Raw genomic sequence first — 20,219 nt, forward strand, 5'->3', positions numbered from 1 at the left:
GTAGTTTAAAATTTACAGACCAAGGTACTACAACTGAATTCAACTTAGTTTTTTGACTTTTATTTTTCTTGATGATAGAGAATACTCAATACTGCCTCTTTATTTTAACGCAGTCAGTTTGGCCTAACATGTAGTAAATACTCAATCAGCTCGAAGATGAGAGGCTGCCCAACTTCTTGCCGGGTGTGTGTTTAATCTAACTTACCCTGAGAGTTCATCAGACAACTTGGCATGGGCCAAGGGCATCTTATTGTTTATACCAGGCTTTGTCAAAATGAAAGTATACCTGGTCCTCACCTGCCCTGTCTTGGGGATCCTTTTGAACCCCAATCTAAGCTTCTTTGTGTCCTCTGGCTCTTATCACTTTTTCACCTCCATTGGGAACTCAGTAGCTTTTTGTGCCTTCTGGAACCCCCCTGGAGTATGAGACTCTGTCAGTGCCTCTTAGGCCCATCTGCCTACACACTTGCCCCAGCAAGTACCAGCATGGCTCTTTTACCATCCAGGCAGTGAGTTCTTAGCATCCTTGCTGAAATCCCTGAATTTGGGGCTACTCTAAGAGCTCTATAGTTTCCTTGACTGGGATTCCCCAAAGCTTTCTTGGTGTTTCTATCACACTCTTTCAATCTGGGCTTTAACTCCTGGTAGGTGGCATATATACAGTGAAGGAAATTACATACATAAAGCATATCATGTCATTTCATAACCACTCTATGACAAAAAAGTGTTTATCACTTAGGAATGTTTGGCTGTGGGTCACCTGTGTGGCTCCGTCGGTTAAGCGTCTGCCTTTGGCCCAGGTCATGATCCCAGAGTCCTGGGATCGGTTCTGGGCATTGGGCTCCCTGCTCAGCAGGGAGTCTGCTTCTCCCACTCCTGCTCCACGTGCTTGTGCTCTCCCTCTCTCTCTCTCTGATAAATAAATAAAGTCTTTTTTTTTTTAAGGGATATTTGGCTACAAGTGTTTGAAAACCTAACTATAGCTTAAACAAATAGGGGTTTATTTTTCTCATAAAGCATCAAATTTAAGGCATATAATCCATGGCATATATAGCTGCTCAGTGTAATCAAGGACTCAGGTTTTCTCTCTTTCTTTGCTCTATTATTCTTAGTTTGTTAGCTTTCATTTTTATAGTCAACAGATGGACATACCTCCACGAATCACATTCCCATTTGAAGTAAGAAAAGGGAAGGAAAAAACCTCATCAGCTGTTTTGTTTCCTTTAAGGGGAAAGCAATACTTTCCCCAATCTGCTTAGCAAACTTCTGTTTACATCTTACTGGCTAGAACTGTTTCACAAGGGCACCTTCACTTATGAGAGAGACTGGGAATTGATAGAGCATTTGTCTTTCCAGACTTTATTATAGAGGAAGGTAAAAGGGAAGGGGGCTGGGAATTAATGTGAAGCAAGCCAACCTACAGTACCTGCATGGTAGATAAGGTAAACTGGCTCTCTAAATATTCATTCCACCCATCTTTCAGTGTACCATTTTGTATAGAGACTAGAAAGGTAACAACAAATTTTCCCAACTGGGATCCTGTATTATTTAGTTTTTGCTAATCAGATGCACTTACACAAGAGTTGGGAGGTAAAAGTGAGTGAGGTGGAAGCCATTCTGTTGTTCTGGGTGGCAAGTTGCTAGTTTCCTTGGTAGCGGTGGACCTGCAGTAGAACATGCACATTTCAGAGATTTGGCAGAGCTCTAAAGTCAGCAGTGGTGGTGATAGCAGAGCCATCTGATCCTTGGTGTGTGCTCCTCAAGCCAATAGTCCCAATGATGGTCTCCTGCTGGTGGCAGAAATAACATCTCTGCCAGTGACTAGTTCTGCAAAGCTGTTCTGGGACTTATTTTTGCAGATCTGGCCTGGAACTTAACTCTTCAACTCTACCTAAAATTTTAAAAGTTTCTAATTCCATGTGTTCAGTACTTTTGTTTAAAATAGTTTGGTTTTTTTGCAGTGGATCCTGGCTAATATAATCTGCTACAGTTTACCTCTCTAGGTTTCTGATATGCATACCTATCTTTCCATCGAGTATCTCTTTATTTGGAGGGGTCATTCCTTCCCCCAAGATTTCATCCAGTTCTTGGATTCAGTTTGAGTGATTTTTATCCCTCCCTGTCAGGTTCACGTATGGCTCCCACCACCATGGTTAGTCTACCTTCCATGTGTGGAGAAGCAGCAGGAGGACTACAATATAAATATGAAACCTGGAGCTGTCGGTGGTCCACAGCACACACACACAGCACACACACAGAATCCTACTGGGCAGGAATGGGGAGGACTCTCTACAGGGACAGTGGAATTAATAAGCTCGTGGTTGAACCATCTTTTTGTCAGTCCTGTTCTGTTCTCTGGGAAAATCTCTTTATCCTCAATGGCCACATCTTATTTGGTCACTGCAGAACATTCCATTCTTATAGAGATTTTGTAGCCCATCTCCTACTGACATGGATTCAGGAGTCCTGGGATTGCCTTTGGGGCTGAGGAGTCAGTCGCTGGCTTTTGGACAGCCAGGCCTGGCATTTCTTTGAAGCTTCCACCAACTTAGGAGGTTTTTTTGTCAATCCCGTGCATGACTAACCATAGTCAAAGACTTATTTTGACAAAGAATTTAAGTCTGAACATTTTTTTTTAACCTGTAGGGCCTGTATGCTCTATTTTTTCCCTTAGCTCTAAGCTAATCATAGCCACTGCCTTAGGGCACTTTCAGTCAGTAGCCTCCTGTGGGGAGACACCACATTTAATCACTTCTTTTTTCTGTACTCTCCCTCTCCTCTTCTCCCTGGTAGAGAATTTCTAAGGGAAATTGCATGAGAAAGGCCTGGGGCCCTAATCTTGTCTTTTGCTAAAGCTGTCCTTTTCTTGCCCTTAGATAACTTTCTGCATCAATAATAGAAATTAGCTTTTAACCTCTCTAAAGTTCCAAATCCTATGAGTTTCAAGAATTTAGGGTGGCAGCAGGCAGAGCACTTCTCCAGGCAAAGCTGCATTTTCTTTCACCTCTTCCAGACTGGCTCCTCTTGGGCCAAGTTCATCTCTTTCGTAGGACTTGGTAGAAAGTGGCAAGCATTCTCAATAGGGTGTGTGTTGGGGGTGGGAGGTAGGAGGTGCATAATTTGAACGCATCAAACTCGTTTTTAAAAAAACTATCCAAAGTATTCTGAGCAACCAGTTTATTTTTCTTTATAAAATTTTCTTCAACTGAATAGATTTTCTTCCACTGAAAAGCATTTTTAAAGTAAGGCCTGGATGATGTCACCACAATGGTGGTGTAGGAGACCCCAGCTTCTATCCCCCCAACAAAGATCAACAGTTAGACAGTTATTCATGAACAAAAACAGTTCTGGGAAAGATCTGGAGTCTATGTAAGAAACTTTAGCAGCACAGTGGAGCAGAAAACGGGTGAATAAGAGCACAAAACAGAAAGGAAAATAGCTTCATTTTGTCTGTATCATCCCATCCCCCAGGCTTTCATTGCTCAGCACCAGGAGGGAGCTGGAAACAGTTCCCCTTGCTGAGAGAGGGAAAGTGGAGTGAACAATCAGCTTCTCCAGCTTTTTGGTGAAATGAAGGATCCACTTCAGTTTTACCATACCCAGAGATCAGCAAAACTGAGATGTATAGAGACAGCAAGGACCATGGAGGGAAAGCAGAGTATCAGAATCAGCCATGCATCAGGAGCAACTGCAGTTTTTAATGAACTCCTGGCAGAGGTGGAGAAACCAATGGCCAGCACAGCCACGGTGGACTCCCTCCAGATTTTACCAGTTTTTACCCCACAGGTATTTATGTCACAGACATCAGACATCTAAGACCCTTCCAGCTTCCTCCTGACCCCCAACCCTTGCCAGAGCCCAGGACATACAATGGTAGTCAGCTCAGTCTTCTGCAGCTGCATTAGTGCAAGTCACTAACCTAGGCCCTACAGTTGTGCACCATTGATGTGTGCACACTCAGTACTAGCCCCTCCAGCGGTGCACCGGCATGTTGACAGCCTGATGCCTGTCATCAGCCTCCACTGATGTGTGTGCATGCATAGCAAGATCTTGCAACCCCAGAAGTGTAAATTGACCCTTTTTCCTGTCACTGCCCCGTATCATGGGGCTCATCTGCAACTAGTTTCTCTTGCATACCCTTGCATGCCCCCAGTCTGACTCTCAACACCAGCCTCCAATGCTGTGTGCTCATGGCAAGACCCAGCAGCCACAGCAGTGCACACCAACAGTCAGGACTTTCATAGCTGCCAGTGTGCCTGCAGTTGTTTGGCCCTGGCCCTCTTTGCTGGCCTGGCCCCTACCACTATGTGTGTATCTACAAAAAGCCACTGGCACTATATAGGTACCTACAGCTGCCTCCTGTAGCTGCACGTGTGCATACCACAATCTCCAGCCACTAGCACTGCCTGCTCTTGTCCTTAACCATTGGACCTGGAGGTGCTAGTGAAGGCCCCAATAGACTTTGTAGCCACTACAGGCATCCCACAACACTAAGCAATCAATACTGTGGACCTCAGCAGCCTGAGCCAGAGCCATCATGCCTCCCCAGATCCAGAGCCACTACATGTCCCTGTACTTGACAGCTGGCACCACTAACACTAGAATCATAGCATGTTCCAGCATGTCCCTACCCACAAATGAAAGTCCTTCTTAACCACAGTCAGTCCATAAATTCTGGAAGCATCTTCAAATACACAAGGTACCTATCTTGTACCTACACAAGGCTACAGATATCACAAAGAATCAGGGAATCATGACACAATCAAAGGAACACAATAAACTCCTAGTAACTGACCCTGAAGAAATGGAGACACATTAATTGCCTGACAAAGTCTTCAAAATAATTATTCTAAAGATGCTCAGAGAGGGAGAATGACATCAGCACCATGGTAGTGTGAGTTGTTCCTCTTTTCCCTCCCCTTTGATTTACAACTAATCAGTTATCCATAACAACAACAACAACAAGAAACAACACAAACAAACAAATAAAACAAACACATGTGTACAGCAAACCAGGACACCTGAGAGATCCATCCATCTGTGCAGGTGGATTAGACTGTGGAAAAGGTAGTGGAGCAAGAAACTCCATAAAAGGTAGTGGGGCAGTGAAACCCATGGCAGCCCTCTGGCAGCGAGCCAGCCCAACTGTTTCGGGCACAGGAGATGGAAGTTGAAGTTGGTGAGTATGTGTGTGTGTGTGTGTGTGCGCGCGTGCACGTGTGTTGAGGGGAGAGGAGTGCCTCATCATGCGCGGGCTGCCACTGGAGGGACCAGTTATTCTCTCTGAGGAGAGATGACAGTGACTTGGGGGAGGGAAAGGAAAGAGAAGTAGGCAAAAAGAAGTGAAGAAAACTATCTCCTGTTGTCTGCCCCATGAGGCCAGAGGACAACACACATTATCTGGGACATACTCCTTCCCCCAACACGAGGATTCCCCTTCAGGACTGTGGGCACCCAGAATGCCAAGTGCTAAGTATACATCTCCCATCCCACCACCGCCACCCTTTGCTTTTCTTTCTTTCTTTCTTTCTTTCTTTCTTTCTTTTTTTTTTTTTTTTAAGTACTGGCTCCTAACTCTAGTGGCCAGTCAGTGCCCATGAGAGAAATCAAAACTTGTGCTATCGCGCCACCTTCTGGAAAACAAAAGGAAGATTCCTAACTATCAACCTGTTGGAACTGTTAGAATCAAAGTAAACAAAACATTGCTTAAAATGAGAAAGTTAGGGAACAAATGTGGTGGCAAAGTTACTTCTCATCAAACACCATGAAAATCACAATAACACAGTATCACAAAAAGAAAATGACAATTTTTCAGCAACTGAACTCAAAGATATGGATATTGTTATCTAACTGATTAAGAAATTTAAAGAGCTGTTATGAAGAAATTCAATAAACTACAAGAAAACTCAGAAAGGTAATACAACGACGTCAGGAATAAAATGAAAGAACAGAAGGAATACTTTACTAAAGACATTAAAATTCTTAAGAAGAACCAAACAGAAATTCTGGAGCTGAAGAATTCAGTAATGAAATAAAAAATAGAATGCATTGGAAATAGAGCAGATCATATGGAAGAGAGACTTAGTAAGCTCGAGAATATAGAAATAACTCTGGTAGAAGAGAGAACTAAGATTTTAAAACAGCAAGATAACCTTATAAGAACTATCTGACTCCATTAAAAAAGTCAACATAAGAATAATGGGTATCCCAGAAGGAAGACAGGGAGGGGGGAGTAGAGAGTGTATTTAAAGAAATAATAGCTGAGAAGTTCTCAAACCTGAGGAAGAAGCTGGAAATACAAGCCCATGAAACGAAAAGAACACCTTGCTGTCCCAATGCAAAAAGACCTTCTCCACATCACATTATATTAAAACTGTCAAAAATCAATAATAAAGAGTTTGAAAAGCAGCCAGGGGGAGAAAAAGGGAGTAACCTACAAAGGAGTCCCCCATTAGGCTATCTACAGATTTCTCAGCAGAAGCTCTATAGCCCAGGAGAGGATGGAGTGACATATTCAAAATATTGAAAGATAAAAATTGCCAGCCAAAAATATTCTATCCAGCAAAGTTATACTTCAGATATGAAGGAGAAATAATGGCTTTCCCAGACAAACAAAAGCTGAGGGAGTCCACCACCCTTAGATCTGCCTTATAAGAAATATTGGAAGTAGCTCTTCAAGCTGAAGTGAAAAAACAAAAGTACACAAAACTCTGATTAAGGTGATAAATAGAATACTATAATCTTTTTTTTTAAAGAATGGTATATATTAAACTCAATGGTATATAAACTAATGGTATATATTAAACATAAAGATTAAAGGGAAAGATTATGAAAAATAACTGTAGATACTACAACTAGGTAATGAAATCACAGCATAAAGACATCATTTGTGACATCAAAAAATATAAAAGGGGAAGAACAAAAGGATGGAACATTTATAAGTGAATGAAGAAGATAAATTGCTATCAGCAGAAAAAAGGACTATTATGATATGTTACCATGTAAATCTCATGGTAACCACAAAGCAAAGACCTAGAGCAGAGACACAAAACATAAAATTAAAAGAGGAGCCTGAGCAAATTACAATGGAAAACCACAAACGTACAAAGGTAAACAAAAACAGAAGGGAAAGGAAATGATGAAGAGGCAAAATAACCAGAAAGCAAAAGATAAAATGGCAATAGGAGATCCTTAATGTCAATAATTACCCTACATGTAAATGGACTGAACTCATCAATAAGGCACAGAGTGGCTGGATGGATTAAAAAAACAAAACAAAACAAAAACAAAACAGGACCCAACTATATGCTGCCTACAGTAGATTCATTAAAGTTCTAAAGACACTCATAGGCTCAGAAGCTGATATTCCAGGGAAGAGTTAAGATGGTGGGGTATTAGGGGGACCCTTGGCTTGCCTCATCTCTTGAATACAGCTAGATCAGCAGCAAATCATTTAGAACAACTAAAAAATTGATCTGAGGGTTAAGAGAACAATCTGCACAATTAGAGGGAGAGAACAAGGCAGGCGCAAGGTTTGGATATGTGAATTGGGGGAGAGAAAAGTCCTGGTGCCACGGAGGGAAGGAAGTGCTTCTTGGCAGAGAGAAGAGCAGCATTTTGGTTTTTTGCAGGAGAAACACTCCCCCAAGACCACTGACTGGGGAATTGGGAAGAGGTAACTATGGCAACTTTTTGCAAACAGTGGAGTTCAAATTCTGAGGTTTTATTTATTTTTAAATTAATTAATTAATTGTGAGTGGGGGGAGGGGTAGAGGGAGAGGAAGAGAGAGAATCTTAAGTAGGCCCCATGCCCAGCTCAGAGCCCGATGGAGGCCTTGATCTCACAACCCTAAGATTATGACCTGAGCCCAAATCAAGAGTTGGATGCTTAACTGACTGAGCCACAGAGGTGCCCCCAAACCTGAGGTTTTAGAAGTCTGTGCCATTTGTTGAATCCAAGGCAGGTAAGCAATGGTGATCCTGAGGAGAGGGAGGGCAGAGGCCCAGGAGTGGACAGTGCACACCATAGTGTGGAGATGCCCTGGGCCACAGTGGGAGAGAACATTCCCCTTCCTGCAGTACATTTGGAAGAGGGTATACTGCCTCTCCAAGAACAAGGGACCTGGTGGGTGCCATTGAGAGGACAGAGGCATACAGAGGGCAGATAACCCGGTCACACTTTTCTTGCTGTGCTTTACCATAGACTCCAGGCACCTGTGCAGTCATTTGATTGCTTTTCTGTGACAGAATGACACCAGGTACACTGCTGGGAAGGAGGAGGAGGGGAGGATCTGCACCTTGCTGGGTCCTTTAAGATTTAGAGTTTTAAATCCCAGCTACATGCCAGAGATAAAAAGCAGGAGAACTGTGGTGCTGGGCATCTCATTCAGGTTGAGGGCAGGGATATGACAGAAGCCTGGGACACAAGAGGAGAGATTGTTTGCTTTTCTGTGAGGGCTTCCTGAAGAGTGGCAGAAATGAGTTCCCCTCCCTGGGAACAAAAAGGTGCAGTGATGCCATTTTCCACTCCCCACCCCCTGCCCACCAGCACAGTTGGACTTCAGTGAGCAATACAGTACTCCCTGCCCCAGTGGAAGCTGGAGCCACTTATACCAAACCCTGCTCCTCTGCACCTTGTAGGAGCATCTTTACCAGGGCAGGTCTGACTGTCAGCCAGCCAAGCAGGCCTCTCCCACAGAGGACCAAAACAGGTCCCCCACACGTACCAAGTCTACTGATCATGGAGTGCTCTACGGCATCAACATCAGATCTGGTGGGAATAGGAGCAGTGTGTGTGTGTCTCTCTCTCTTCTTTCTTTCTTTCCTCTTTAGAATCAAGTTTGTAGTTTCTGTTCATTCATTTGTTTTTCGGGGGTTTTTATATGTTTGTTTGTTTCCTTATTTTTTCCATCAGTCTTCTTTTTTTTTCTTTCTTTTTCTTTGGAATCGGGTTTATTGTTCTTTATTTGTCTGTTTATTTGCTTTTGTTGCTGCTGTTGTTATTCCTTTTCCTTTCTCTTTCTTTGAATCAAGAGTTTTTTTTTTTTTTTTTTTATTTTTTTTTTTTTTAAAAAAAAAACAAAAGCACACCTAGTGAAAGGTCTAAACACTCCCCACTGCATACAAGGAGGAATTCTGCAGAGGACTGACCTGTGGGAAAGAACAGTCAAAACACAACAGTAGAGTGCACACAGCGCACACCAAAAACACTTCCTGAAGTGCCAGGCCCTGAACAGTGTATGACCCTTTCTCAATATAGCATTTGTCTCAGGAGCAGGAAACATAACACGTTTTCATAACACAAAAAAGACAGAAACCTAGACAAAATGACAAGACAGAGGAATTCTCCCCAAAAGAAAGATCAAGAAGAAATCACAGCCAGGGATTTGCTCAAAACAGGTATGAGCATTATATCTGAACAAGAATTTAGAGCAACATTCATAAGGATACTAGCTGAGCTTGAAAAAGCATAGAAGACAACAGAGAAACCCTTGCTGCAGAGATAAAGACCTAAAAACTAGTCAGGCTAAAACAAAAATGCTATAATTGAGATGCAAAACTCACTGGATGTAATCACAATGAGGACAGAAGAAATAGAGGATCGAATAGGTGATACAGGAGATTAAAAATATGGAAAATAATTAATCATAAAAGAGGAGGGAAAGAAACTATTAGATCACAGATAAAGACTTAGGGAACTCAACAATTCCACAAAGTGCAGTAATACCCATATCATAGGAACTCCATAAGAAGAAGAGCAGGGAAAAAGGGACAGAAGGTTTCTTTGAACAAATTATAGCTGAGAACTTCCCTTATCTGGGGAAGAAAACAAGCATTCAAGTCCAAAAGGCCCAGAGCACTCCCCTTAAAAATCAGCAAAAACAGGTCAACACCAAGACATGTCATAGTGAAGCTTGCAAAATACAAAGATAAAGAAGAATTTGGAAAGCAGCTAGGGACAAAAGGTGCTTAACCTACAAGGGTAGGCATAAGTTTAGTAGCAGAACTGTCCACAGAAACTTGACAGGCCAGAAGAAAGTGACATAATATATTCAATATGCTAAGTGGGAAAAATATGCAGCCAAGAATACTATATCCAGCAAGGCTGTCATTCAGAATAGGAGAGATGAAAAGTCTAAACAAAGACTAAAGGGAGGCCATGAACACTAAACCAGCTCTGCAAGAAATATCAAAGGGGGCCCTTTGAGTGGGAAAGAAAGACCAAAACCAATGAAGACTAAAAAGGAACAGAGACAATCGATAGCAACAACAACTTTACAGGTAATGGCACTAAATTCATATCTATTAATGATTACTCTGAATATTAATGGACTTAATGCTACAATCAAAAGACATAGGGTATTAGAATGGATAAAAAAATGAAAAAAAAAAAACAAAACCCAAGACCCATCAGTATGCTGCTTATAAGAAAGTCACTTTAGACCCAAAGACACATCCAGATTAAAAGTGAGGGGGTAGAGAACTATCTATCCTGCCAATGGACATCAAAAGAAAGCTGGAGTAGCCATACATGTATCAGATAAAGTAGATTTTAAACCAAGGAGAGTAACAAGAGATGAAGAAGGGCACTATATCATAATAAAGAGGTCTATCCAACAAGAAGACTTAACAATTATAAATACTTATGCTCCCAATGTGAGAACACCCAGATATATAAATCAATAATAAGCTTAAGGAAAATCATTGATAATAATACAATAGTAATGGGGGACTTTAAGACCCCACTCACAGCAATGCACAGATCATCTAAGCAGAAGATCAATAAGGAAACAATGGCTTTGAATGATGCACTGGACCAGATGGACTTAACAGATTTATTGAGACCACTTAATCCTAAAGCAGCAGAATACACATTCTTTTTGAATGCACATGGAACATTCTCCAGAATAGCTCTCATACTGTGTCACAAATCAGGCCTCAGCTAGTACAAAAAGACTGAGATCATACCATGCATATTTTCTGACAACAACACTATGAAACTTGAACACAACTGCAAGAAAATTTGGAAAGACCACAAATACATGGAGGCTGAAGGACTTCCTACTGAAGAAAGGAAATAATTAAGATTAAAACAGAAATAAATGAAATAAAAATAAAAATAGTAGAACAGATCAACAAAACTTGGAGCTGATTGTTTAAAAGAATTAACAAAATTGATAAACTCTTAGCCAGACTCATCAAAAAGAAAAGAGAAAGGACCCAAATAAATAAAATGAAGGAAAGAGGAGAGATCACAGCCAACAACAAAGAAATACAAACAATTATAAGAGAAGATTATGAGCAGGTATATGTCAACAAATTGGGCAATCTGGAAGAAATGGGTAAAATTCTAGAAACATATAAACTACTCAAACTGAAACAGAACAAAACAGAAAACTTGAACAGATCCATAACCAGCAAAGAAGTTGAATCAGTAAAGAAGAAATCTCTTAACAAACAAGAGTCCATGGCCAGATGGCTTTCAGGGGAATACTACCAAACATTTAAATAAAAATTAATACCTATTCTTCTGAAACTGTTCCAGAAAAGAGATACAGAAGGAAAGCTTCCAAACTTACTTTATGAGGCCAGTATTACCTTGATTCCAAAACCAAAGCCTCCGCTAAAAAGGAGAATTATAGACCAATATCCCTGCTGAACATGGATATGAAAATTCTCAACAAGATACTACCTAATCTAATCCAACAGTACGTTTTAAGGATTAGTCACCATGGCCAAGTGATATTTATTCCTTGACTGCAGAGATGGTTCCATATCTGCAAATCAATGTGATATACCACATTCATAAAGGAAAAGATAAGAACCATATGATCCTCTCAATAGATACAGAAAAAGCATTTGGCAAAATATTGCATCCTTTTTTTTTTTTCCCAAAAGGAAAACCATCCTTTTTATTGATAAGATTCATCAGTTTAATAAATCTCAGCAGGACACTTTCCTTCCTCATGTGGAATGTGGGACAATCACTCTGATTGGGGCAACCAATGAAAACCCTTCCTTCCAGGTCAATTCTGCTCTAGCTAAACTGCTGTCAGGTTATTGCTCTTAAGAAGCTTCCTGTAGAGGCAATGGTGACTATTTTTTTTTTATTAATATATAATACATTATTTATTTTATGGGTACAGGTCTGTGATTCATCAGATTCATCAATTCACAGCACTCACCACAACACATACCCTCCCCAGTGTCCATCACCCAGGGACCCCATCCCTCCCATCCCCCTCAACTCTAGGAACCCTCATTTTGTTTCCAGAGATTAAATCTCTTATGGTTTGTCTCCCTCTCTTGTTTTGTCTTGTTTCATTTTTCCCTCCCTTCCCCTATGATCCTCTGTCTTGTTTCTCAAATTCCTCACATCAGTGAGAGCATATGATAATTGTCTTTCTCTGATTGACTTATTTCGCTTAGCATAATACTCCCTAGCTCCATCCATGTTGTTGCAAATGGTAAGATTTAATTTTTTTGATGGCTCCATAATATATATATATATATATATATATATATATATACCACATCTTCTTTATCCATTCATCTGTTGATGGACATTTAGGCTCTGTCCATAGTTTGGCTATTGTGGACATTGGTTACAGCATCCTTTTTTTTTTTTTTTTAAAGATTTTATTTATTTATTTGAAACAGAGAGAGAGAGAGATCACAAGTATGCAGAGAGGCAGGCATAGAGAGACAGAGGAGAAAGCAGGCTCCCCGCTGAGCAGAGAGCCCGATGCGGGCCTCGATCCCAGGACCCTGAGATCATGACCTGAGCCGAAGGCAGAGGCTTAACCCACTGAGCCACCCAGGCGCCCTACAGCATCCTTTCTTGATAAAAACTCTCCAACATGTAAGGATAGAGGAAAATTACCTCATTATCATAAAAGCCATATATGAAAAACCCACAGCAAATATCATCCTCAATGGGGAAAAGCTGAGATCTTTTCTGCTAAGGTAAGGAACATGACAGGGATGTCTACTCTCACCACTGTTGTTCAACATAGTACTGGAAATACTAGCTTCAGTAATCAGACAACAACGAGAAATAAAAGGGATCCAAATTGGCAAGAAGTCAAACTTTAACTCTTTGCAGATGACATGATGGTGTATATAGAAAACCTGAAAGACTTCAATCAAAAAATTGCTAGAACTGATACATGAATTCAGCAAAGGTACTGGATATAAAATCAATGTACAGAAATCTGTTTCATTTCTATACACCAAAATGAAGCAACAGAAAGATAAATCAAGGAATCAATCCTATGTATAATTGTATCAAAACCCAGAAGACACCTAGGAATAAATCTAACCAATGAGGTAAAAGACCTGTACTCTGAAAATTATAAAACACTGATGAAAGAAATTCAAGATAACACAAAGAAATTGAAAAATATTCCATGCTCATGGATTGGAAATACAAATATTGTTCAAACGTCTATATGACCCAAAGCAATCTCCACATTTAATGCAATCCCTATCAAAATACCAAAAGCATTTTGCACAGAGCTAGAACAAACAATCCTAAAATTTGTATGGAATCAGAAAAGACCCCAAATATGAAAATAATGTAGAAAAAGGAAACCAAACCTGGTGGCATCACAATTCTGGACTTCAAGCTATATTGCAAAAGCTGTAACCATCAATTCAGTATAGTACTACAAAAATAGACACATATGGGGCACCTGGGTGGCTCAGTGGGTTAAAGCCTCTGCCTTCGACTCAGGTCCTGATCCCAGGGTCCTGGGATTGAGCCCCGCATCGGGCTCTCTGCTCAACAGGGAGCTGCTTCCCTTCCCCTCTCTCTGCCTGCCTCTCTGCCTACTTGTGATATCTGTCAAATAAATAAATAAATAAATAATCTTAAAAAAAAATTAGACACATACATCAAAGGAACAGAAGAGAGAACCCAGAAATGGACACAAAACTATATAGTCAACTAATCATTGACAAAGCAGGGAAGAATATCCAATGGAAAAAGACAGTCTATTCAATAAATGGTGTTAGGAAAAGTGGACTGTGACAAGCAGAAGAATGAAATTGGACCACTTTTTTACACCATACACAAAAGTAAATTCAAAATGGACAAAAGGCCTCAATGTGACACAGGCAACCATCAAAATCCTAGAGCAGAACACAGGCAGCAACCTCTTTGATCTCAGCTGGGCATGTCTCTGGAGGCAAGGGAAACAATAACAAAAATAAACTATTGAGACTTCATCAAGATAAAAAGTTTCTGCACAGCAAAGGAAATAATCTACAAAACTAAAGGCAATTTTGGATTAGGAAGAGATATTTGCAAATGACATATTGCATAAAGGGCTAGTATCCAACATCTATAAAGAACTTACAAAAATCAACACCCAGAATAAATAATCCTGTTAGGAAATGGGCAGAAGACATGAACAGGTTTCTCCAAAGAAGACATACAGATGGGTAACAGACACAGGAAAAAAAATGCTCAACGTACTCATCATCAGGAAAATACAAATCAAGACCACAATGAGATACCACCTCATACCTGTCAGAATAGCTAAAATCAACAACTCAGCAAACAACAGGTGTTGGTGATCCAGAGAAAGGGGAACCCTCTTACATTGTTTGTTACACTGCAGAGAAAGGGGAACTCCCTTACACTGAATGCTAACTGTTGTAGCCATTCCAGGAAACAGTATGGACATTCCTCAAAAAGTTAAAACTAGGGGCGCCTGGGTGGCTCAGTGGGTTAAGCCTCTGCCTTCAGCTCAGGTCATGATCTCAGGGTCCTGGGATTGAGCCCTGCATCAGGCTCTCTGCTCAGCAGGGAGTCTGCTTCCCCCTCTCTCTCTGCCTGCCTCTCTGCCTAGTTGTGATCTCTGTCTGTCAAATAAATAAATAAAATCTTAAAAAAAAAAAAGTTAAAACTAGAGCTACCCTTCAATCCAGCAATTGCACTACTAGATACTTAACCAAAGGATTAAAAAATACTGATTCAAAGGGGCACATGTATCAACCAAATTATGGAAAGAGACCAAATGTCTGTGGACTGATGAATGGATAAAGAAGATGTGATATGTATGCATATAAATATATATATTCATAACAGAATATTATACATAAGTATATTTGTTTATTATAATTTAGAATTTATTTATTAATATAAATATTTATTTATTTATTTATTTATTTATTTAAAAAATTTTTTTCAGTGTTCCAAGATTGATTGTTTATGTACCACACCTAGTGCTCCATGCAATACGTGCCCTCCTTAATACCCACCACCAGGCTCATCCAACCTCCCACCCTCCGCCCCTCCAAAACCCTCAGATTGTTTTTCAGAGTCCACAGTCTCTCATGGTTCATCTCCCCTGCCGATTTCCCCCAATTCACTTTTCCTTCCCTTTTCCTAATGTTTTCCATGTTGTTCCTTATGCTCTACAAATAAGTGAAACCATATGATAATTGACTCTCTCTGCTTGACTTATTTCACTCAGCATTATCTCCTTCCGTCCCGTCCATGTTGATACAAAAGTTGGGTATTCATCCTTTCTGATGGAGGCATAATATTCCATTGTATATATGGACCATATCTTCTTTATCCATTTGTCTGTTGAAGGGTATCTTGGCTCTTTCCACAATTTGGCGATTGTGGCCTTTGTTGCTATGAACATTGGGGTACATATGGCCCTTCTTTTCACTACATCTGTATCTTTGGGGTAATAATAATAATAATAATGATGATGACTTACTACTCAGCCATCAAGAGAATGAAATCTTGCCATTTGCAATGATGTGGATAGCACTAGAGTGTATTATCCTAAGTGAAATAAGTCAGTCAGAGTAAGACTAATACCATATGATTTCACTCATATGTGGAACTTATGAAACAAAACAGATGAATATAGGGGAAGGCAAGGCAAAATAAAATAAGATAAAAACACAAGAGAGTCTTAACTATAGAGAACAAACAAGGTTGCTGGAGGGGAGATGGCAGGGAGATGAGATAGATCAGTGATGAACACTGGGTGTTAGATGTAAGTGATGAATCACTAAATTCTACTTCTGAAACCAATATTACACTATATGTTAACCAAATTGAATTTAAATAAAATCTTGGAAGAAAAAATAAATATGATATTCCAAGTACACAGAAGTGAAAAGAAGGTGGGCATAGCAATACTTGTATCAGACAAAATAGACTTCAAGCCAAAAAAGGTAAAAAGAAACAAAAGTTATTTTATAGTGATAAAAGTGTCAATATATTAAGAAGATATAACAACTGTAACTGTATAGACTTCTAACACCCAAACACTGAAACACCCAAACACACAGTGAAAACACTGAAACATATTAAGCAATTAATAACAGATCATAAGAGAGAAGTAGACATCAATATAGTAATTGTAGGAGATTTCAACATCCCACTGTCAGTGTTGGATAGATCATCCAGATAGAAAATCAACAAGAAAACATTGGAATTTAACCACAATTTAGAATAGATTTCATAGACATATACATACTATCTAAGAACAGCAGAACACACATTGTGCACATGGAACATTCTCAGGATGGATCATGAAAGGCCACAAAATAAATCTTGGCAAATTTAAGAAGCCCGAAATCCTACCATCTATCTTCCCTGACTACAGTAGTATGAAAGTACCAAGAGAAACAAGAGGAATCAGTGACAAGAGGAAAATGAGGAGGTTCTGAACAACCACCAGAACCCCCTAGGGCATAGTACAGAGGCAGCAGACTTAAATGCCCAGCCTGCATGAAAGAGGCCTATTTGTTTATCTTAAAAGCTGTGGCCTGAAGGTCAGACTTTTAATTCTCATCTAGGAGCTGACTACAGTTCTCTCTAGATACTAGGGAAGCTAGCAAATGCCTACTTCATGCTCTCCCTGTGATTCATCCCAGGTTGTTTGTGTCTCTGAAAGGAGCTTGAGTACATGTCTGGCACCCCAGGTTTTGTAACTGCCACCCAGAGGACACATCCCTTGATAGACACAACTATGGTTATCACCTCAGGGTTCAATGTAAACAGAGAAGGCAGAAATGCCCATCATCCAGTCTTCCCCTTAAAGAGTTATATTTGCATACTTTAAAGAATATCATTATATAATGATGAAGGGATCAATCCAACAGGAGGATACAACATTTACAAATATTAACACACTCAACCTAGGAAGCCCTAAATATATATAATGCAAATATCAACAGATCCAAAGAAAGAAATAGACAACAATATAATAATAGTAGGAGACTTTAAAACCTCCCTTTCACCAATGGATAAGTCCATCCAAACAGAAAATCAAGAAGGAAATGTTGGCCTTAATACATTAGACCAGATTGACTTTACAGACATTTACAGAACATTTCATCCAAAAGCAGCAGAATACATTTTCTTCTCAAGGGCACATAGAACATTGTCCAAGATAGATTATATGTTAGGCCACAAAACAAATCTTAATAAATTTAAGAAGGTTGAAATTATATCAAGCATTCCTTCTGACCACAATAGTATGAAACCAGAAATCAATACAAGAATAAAATTGGAAAAGTCACAAAGATAGAGATTAAATAATATGCTATTAAGTAACCAATGGGTCAAAGAATAAATCAAAACAAAATTTTTTAAAAAATTGAGACAAATGAAAATAGAAATACAATATACCAAAACTTATGGAATGCAGCAAAAGCAGTTCTAAGAAAGAAGTTTACAATAAAAACATCTATATTTTTTGGGGGCACCTGGGTGGCTTAGTGGGTTAAAGCCTCTGCCTTCAGCTCAGGTCATGGTCTCAGGGTCCTGGGATCGAGCTCCGCATCGGGCTCTCTGTTCAGCAGGGAGCCTGCTTCCTCCTCTCTCTCTGCCTGCCTCTCTGCCTACTTGTGATCTCTGTCTGTCAAATAAATAAATAAAATCTTTAAAAAAATCTATATTTTTAAAAAATGAGAAAAATCTAACATAAAAAAACTTAACTTTACACCTCAAGGAACTAGAAAAAAGAACAAACAAAGCCTCAAATTAGCAGAAGGAAAAAAGTGACATATACTAGAGCAGAAATAAATGAAATAGAGAGAAAGGAAAACAATAGAAAAGATCAATGAGACTAAGAGTTGGTTTTTTGAAAAGATGATAAAAATTTATAAACCTTTAGCTGGACTTAGCAAGAAAAAGAGAAAGGTCTCAAATAATCTTAGAACTGTAAGAGGAGATACTACAACTGATACTGCAAAAATATAAAGGATCATATAAAACTATTAGGAACAATTATATGCCAACAAATTGGAACAACCCAGAAAAAATCGAGAAATTCCTAGAAACATACAATCTACCAAGAATGAATCATGAAGAAATAGAAAGCCTGAACAGACCAATAAAAAATTAAGAGGATAGCTTTTCTGCCCGTGGATGCCGCCGAGTAAGCATCGTTGAAGTCTCCCCTCCCACTGTCTAAGTCAGAGTCTCCCAAAGAGCCTGAACAGCTGCGGAAGCTCTTCATCGGAGGTCTGAGCTTTGAAACAACCGATGAGACTCTGAGGAGCCATTTTGAGCAATGGGGAACACTTACGGACTGTGTGGTAATGAGAGATCCAAACACCAAGCACTCCAGAGGCTTTGGGTTTGTCACACATGCCACTGTGGAGGAGGTGGATGCAGCCATGAATGCAAGGCCACACAAGGTGGATGGAAGAGTTGTGGAACCAAAGAGGGCTGTCTCAAGAGAAGATTCTCAAAGACCTGGTGCCCACTTAACTGTGAAAAAGATTTTTGTTGGTGGCATTAAAGAAGACCCTGAAGAACATCATCTAAGAGATTATTTCGAACAGTATGGGAAAATCGTGATTGAGATCATGACTGACCGAGGCAGTGGCAAAAAGAGGGGTTTTGCTTTTGTAACATTGGATGACCATGATTCTGTAGACAAGATTGTCATTCAAAAATACCATACTGTGAATGGACACAACTGTGAAGTAAGGAAAGCGCTCTCTAAGCAAGAGATGGCTAGTGCTTCATCCAGCCAAAGAGGTCTTAGTGGTTCTGGAAACTTTAGTGGTGGTCGTGGAGGTGGTTTTGGTGGGAATGACAACTTTGGTTGCGGAGGAAACTTCAGTGGTCGAGGTGGCTTTGGTGGCAGTCGAGGTGGTGGTGGATATGGTGGCAGTGGGGATGGCTATAACGGATTTGATAATGGTGGAAGCAACTTAGGAGGTGGTGGAAGCTATAATGATTTTGGCAATTACAACAATCAATCCTCAAATTTTGGACCCATGAAAGGAGGCAATTTTGGAGGCAGAAGCTCTGGCCCTTATGGTGGTGGAGGCCAATACTTCGCCAAATCACGAAACCAAGGTGCTATGGTGGTTCCAGCAGCAGCAGCAGCAGCAGCAGCAGCAGCTACGGCAGTGGCAGAAGGTTTTAATTACTGCCAGGAAACAAAGCTTAGCAGGAGAGGAGAGCCAGAGAAGTGACAGGGAAGCTACAGGTTACAACAGATTTGTGAACTCAGCCAAGCACAGTGGTGGCAGGGCCTAGCTGCTACAAAGAAGACATGTTTTAGACAATGCTCATGTGTATGGGCAAAAAAACTCGAGGACTGTATTTGTGACTAATTGTACAACAGGTTATTTTAGTTTCTGTTCTGTGGAAAGTGTAAAGCATTCCAACAAAAGGTTTTAGATTATTTTTTTTTGCACCCACGCTGTTGATTGCTAAATGTAATAGTCTGATCATGACGCTGAATAAATGTGTCTTTAAAAAAAAAATTAGGAGGACTGAAAGAATAATCAAAAAACTCCCAATAGGAACCTGGAAAGATGACAGAGTAGAAGAATCCTAAGTGCACCTTATCCCACGGATACACCTAGTTTACAGACACATCAGTGTGACTAACCCAGAAAAATAAACTAAAGACTGACAGAACAGATTCTTCATAGTTAATTGTAGAGAGGAGGCCCCATAAAAAAAGATCGGAAGGTCAGAGTTCTGGTTGGGACCCAAACTAATCTGCAAGATTAACCACCAATGGAAAGAATGCCACAAAAACAGAGGAGGGATACCTGAGACACAGATGACACACTTGGATAGAGTCCTCATTAACATTTGGCTTTGAAACCCAGAGGGTCTTGACTATGTGAATTTTTACCATCAGTAGGGCTTATCTCTGAGAACTTTAAAAATCAGTGGGCTCAGCTCTGGGAGAGCCAGAGGGTGATAGGAAACT

General features: G+C 40.1%; 1 pseudogene; it reads left to right on the top strand.

The window, feature by feature from the left end:
* Positions 1-3,642: 3,642 nt before the first annotated feature.
* On the top strand, positions 3,643-19,531 carry LOC111147924 (annotated as a pseudogene).
* The last annotated feature ends 688 nt before the right edge of the window (positions 19,532-20,219 follow it).

Source organism: Enhydra lutris, unplaced genomic scaffold (assembly GCF_002288905.1).
Source record: "Enhydra lutris kenyoni isolate GAN:26980312 unplaced genomic scaffold, ASM228890v2 scaffoldscaffold18, whole genome shotgun sequence".
Classification (NCBI taxonomy): Eukaryota; Metazoa; Chordata; class Mammalia; order Carnivora; family Mustelidae; genus Enhydra; species Enhydra lutris.